Here is a 5181-nt window from a genome sequence, read left to right as displayed (position 1 = left end):
GAGCTTATCTCCTCGGGGGGAGACTAGAACTAACCCAGCACCAGAACCATTCAGCATCTTAGATCCATCGAAGAACATGGTCCAGTGCTCCGAGTGAACTTGAGTCGGAAGCTGCTGTTCAATCCACTCGGCGACAAAATCTGCGATTGCTTGGGACTTGATAGCCTTCTTTGCTTCAAACTTGATATCTATGGGAAGGAGTTCAATCGCCCACTTGGCCACTCGACTAGTTGCATCTCTGTTATGCAGAATTTCTGACAATGGGGCGTCGCTGACGACTGTAATGGAGTGGTCAGAGAGGTAATGTGCAACCTTCTTCGTGGTCATGTAAATCCCATATACAAGCTTCTGGTAGTGAGGGTATCTTTGTTTTGAAGGGGTCAAAACTTCAGACAGATAATAGACTGGGCGCTGAACTCTGAAGGCCTTTCCCTCTTCTTCCCGCTCGACCGTGATCACTGTACTGAAAACTTGTCCCGTGGCCGCAATGTACAGCAGCAGAGGCTCTTTGCTGATTGGGCCAGCAAGCACCGGCTGGGTGGAGAGCAGGGCTTTGAGCTCTGCAAACGCTGCGTCAGCTTCTGGAGTCCACTCGAACTTGTCAGACTTCTTCATCAGTCGGTAAAGAGGCAACGCTTTCTCACCGAGTCGAGAAATGAATCGACTTAGGGCGGCCAAGCAACCTGTAAGCTTCTGGACATCATGTATATGCACGGGGCGCTTCATCCGGAGTATGGTGCCAACTTTCTCGGGGTTAGCATCGATTCCTCGTTCAGAAACGAGAAAACCGAGTAACTTTCCACTTGGAACTCCGAATGTGCACTTTGATGGATTGAGCTTGATATCATATCTCCTGAGGTTAGCAAAGGTTTCAGCAAGGTCAGTCAGTAGGTCGGAACCTTTCCGAGACTTAACCACAATATCATCCATGTATGCTTCTACATTCCGGCTGATCTGAGTGAGCAAACACTTCTGAATCATCCTCATGAACGTGGCTCTAGCATTCTTGAGGCCGAAGGGCATGGTGACATAACAGAAGCACCCAAATTGGGTGATGAAAGCAGTTTTGATCTCGTCAGGTCCATACAGACGGATCTGATGGTACCCTGAATAAGCATCTAGAAAAGACAAACGCTCACATCCCGCGGTCGAGTCCACTATCTGGTCGATGCGGGGGAGAGGGAAATGATCTTTCGGGCAGGCCCGATTGATATGTTTGAAATCAATGCACATGCGAAGTGACTTGTCCTTCTTGGGGACCATGACGACATTGGCGAGCCACTCGGGGTGGTAAATCTCTCGGATGAACTCCGCTGCTAAGAGCCGAGCCACCTCCTCGCCAATGGCCTTCCTCTTCTGGACGGCGGATCATCGAAGATGTTCTTTCACAGGCTTGAACTTCGGGTCGACTCGCAGACGGTGCTCAGCCAGTCCCCTGGGAACTCCAGGCATGTCAGAAGGCTTCCATGCGAAGACGTCCCAGTTCTCATGGAGGAACTGGATGAGCGCTTCTCCCTATTTGGAGTCGAGCGTCGTCGAGATTTTGAGTTGGAGCAGCGTCGGGGTCGGTCGGGTGAATGTGAGCTATCTTTGTTTCACCGGACGACTGAAAAGCTGACTCTGAAGCAGGCTTCTTGGCCCGCAGCAACTCACTCGGATCGGCAGTCTTTTGGTACTCTTGCAGCTCGACCACTGCCATCTGAGCATATGCAATCTTTGAGCCTTTCTGAAAGCACTCTTCTGCCTTCTTTCGATTGCCTGTAACAGTGATTACTCCTTTAGGGCCAGGCATCTTCAGTTTGAGGTACACGTAACATGGTCGAGCCATGAAGCGCGCGTAAGCTGGCCTGCCCAAAATGGCATGATAAGCACTTTGGAAGTCCACAACCTCGACTGTCAACTTTTCCTTGCGGTAATTCTTTGAATCACCGAAAACCACATCAAGAGCAATCTGGCCGAGTGATTCGGCTTTCTTGCCAAGAATGACTCCGTGGAAGCTCATGTTACTGGTACTCAGTCTGGACATCGGAATGCCCATTCCTTTCAAAGTTTCAGCATATAGTATGTTCAAGCCACTGCCGCCATCCATCAGGACTTTGGTCAGTCGAGTGCCTTCAATGATTGGGTCGACTACCAAAGCTTGCCTCCCAGGGGTGGCAATGTGCGTCGGGTGATCGGACCGGTCGAATGTGATGGCAGTCTGAGACCACTTCAGGTAACTGGGCGTTGCTGGGGCAACCATGTTCACCTCGCGGTTAATGACTTTCAGCCGACTTTTGCTCTCGACATCGGCAAAAATCATCAGGGTGGAATTGACTTGGGGGTATCCATCGTCACTGTCTTCCTTGTCCTCAATTCTGTCCGACTCTTTTTCCTTGTCTTTGGGCTGTTTGCCCTGAAACTGCTGGATCAGGAGTCAACACTGTCGAGTGGTATGCTTTGGATAAATGAAATTACCCTCTTCATCTTTCTTGGTGTGGATGTGGCATGGCAGATCCAAAACATCATTTCCATCTTGATCCTTGACTTTCTTGGGCTTCCAGGGGCCTTTGGGTTTTCCCTTGAAGTTTCCCTGAGCTACGGCCAGGGCCCCCCCAGGAGCGGCTGGCTCGGCCTTCCGCTTCTGTTTCCGACTGGAGTTTCCCCCGGTTTCTTGGGCGACTGCCTTGAGCTTGCCGCTTCGGAGTCGATCTTCGTCTTCACCATTAGCGTACTTGGTGGCAATCTCCATCATCCGATTCAGAGACATCTCTCCAGTTCGACCGAACTTCAAATTCAACTCTCTGTATTTAACGCCTTCCTTGAAGGCACAAATTGCTTGATGGTCTGGCACATTCTCGACCGTGTGATGCAGCGTGATCCACCTCTGGATGTAATCCCTCATTGTTTCATTCGGCTTCTGTACGCAGGACCTCAACTCTGTAAGGCCCGCAGGTCGCTTGCAGGTTCCTTCAAAGGTTGTGACAAACACTCGGGAGAGGTCCTCCCAGGTGTAGATGCTGCTGGGTGCCAACTGATTCAGCCACGCTCTGGCTGAGCCCTCTAACATGAGAGGCAAATGCTTCATGGCCACCTCATCGTTGCCGCCGCCAATCTGTACAGCCACTCAGTAATCTTCGAGCCAAGTGTCAGGCTTAGATTCAACGGTGAACTTGCTGACCCCAGTCGCCAGCCTGATGTTGGGAGGAATCACTGCGGCCCTGATGGCTCGACTGAAGCACTCTGGCCCTGAAACACGTGCTCTCCTGCTGGCGGGCGCATCTCTGTTCTGGCCTTCCCGATGAGCCCTGTTCCTGTCAACCAAGTCTTGAACGAGGACAGATCTCGCGTCAAAGCCTGGGTCCCTGGGGTCGACTGGAATCCTCTGCCCAACACTATGAGGGCGTCTGTCATCTTGCCGTCGAGGCGCATATGACCCACTCCTCGGGGGAGGGGTTGGCACTCGACGTCGATCGTCACGGTCGAATCGGTGATCATACTGCTCATTCCTCCTGTACTGATCCTGCCGGTCGCCACGTCCCTCACGCCTCGGGGGCGATCTCGGGCTGTGAGCCGACTCGACTGTACCCGTTGCGACGGATCGACTGTGGATCCTGTTCTGCGACTGAGAGACAGCAGAATTCTGGTTTCCCGCCGCTCGGAGCAGCGCTCTGATCTGCAACAAGCCTCTGCCCGCCTCCTACTGGGAGGGCTGAATTGATTCTGCTATACGGGCTGCAACGGCCAAATTCTGAACTGGGGTTCAGTATACCTGCGGCGGCGGGAAGAGCTGACGCCGACTGGACTCGGGAGCTTGCTGACGTCGACTGGACTCGGGAGCCCGCTGACGCGCTTGCTCGTCGAGTATCCGCTGGAGATTCTCCAGTCGAGTGCGCTCGGCCAGGTTAGCCAAGCGCGCGTCCTCCAAGGCCCGGGCCTCGGGGGTCTCTCCGACAATGGGAGTGTGGAGCGCGTCCATGTTCCAACGGCGAAGCTCCTCTCGCTGTGATGATGTGAGAGGTTCGAGGAGATACTCATCGTGGGGGTGCGACGGGTCGCCCCCACCTGCGCCTCCACCAGCGCGAGGGAAACCAGGAGGACTGTGTGTCCCATCAACCGCCAGAACCTCAGCCGCTGGGTCGCTACTGTCGCACTCGGATGCGGTCTCCGCGGAGCTAGTCGACAGGTCGAACATGCCGCAGAGGGATTCGTCGGGCTCGATCGCCGCGACTTGCGGGGTGGCCGACTGGCGAGCCACGGCATGTCTCACCCACCTCTGAAGTCTCGACCGACCGGAGCGCTTGCGCCGGTGGGAGACAGAGCGGGGAGACGATACGGGGGCTGATTGATATTGGGTCGACGGCTGCCACAGGAGGACGCCACGAACGCATGCGCGGAAATGTGTCGCACCGCGGACGGGGAGCGCGTCGATGTCGAGTGGTGCCTCCTGAAGCCAGGCGGAGTCGTCGGCGACGAACGTGAGCGCGCTGAGACGGATCTCGCGGCCTTCCACCAAAACTCCGCACGAAACCATGATCAAATGGATCGGAAAAATCGCAACTTCTCCAATCAGGCGCTAAGACTGCTGCCCAAGGGTGGGCGCCAACTGCCGTGGTTCTAACTCTGACAGTGATGTAGGGGGGTACGTATGGAGAGGCTAGGTCTCAGCTATTGGGAAGTTGTAAACACACCAAGATGTACGAGTTCAGGCCCTTCGCGGAGGAAGTAACAGCCCTACGTCTCGGTGCCCGGAGGCAGTCGATTGGATTACTGGCGTGTGAATAATAGGGGTGCGAACCCTTCATACTGAGGAGGGGGGTGGCTTATATAGAGTTTGCCGGCCCCCTCCTGCCCTCAGTAATGCAGGGTTTAAGGTACATTTAAGGTCGGGCGTTACTGGTAACGCCCCTAATAAAGTGCTATAATGACCATAAAGACTACTTAACAGCTGACTGTTTGCCTGCGGAGTGACTACAGGTCTGCTGGCGGTCGAGTGGTTGGCTTCATGGTCGAGTGATAACCTGCAGGTCGAGTGTCTTGAGGCCGTCGAGTGGGATACCTTTAAGTCGATTGAGAGGTGATTTCTCCTAGGGGTGTCCTAGGGTAGGACTCTTAGGTCAGGTCCGTGTCCCTACCCTAGGTACATGTCTTCATCAGCCCGGTCCTCCGCCTCCCCTCCATCTCCAGCTCCTGGCCGGCCAC

Source organism: Triticum urartu, chromosome 6 (assembly GCF_003073215.2).
Source record: "Triticum urartu cultivar G1812 chromosome 6, Tu2.1, whole genome shotgun sequence".
Lineage (NCBI taxonomy): Eukaryota > Viridiplantae > Streptophyta > Magnoliopsida > Poales > Poaceae > Triticum > Triticum urartu.
The sequence above is the reverse complement of the archived record's forward strand: the minus strand, read 5'-3'. Positions refer to the sequence as shown.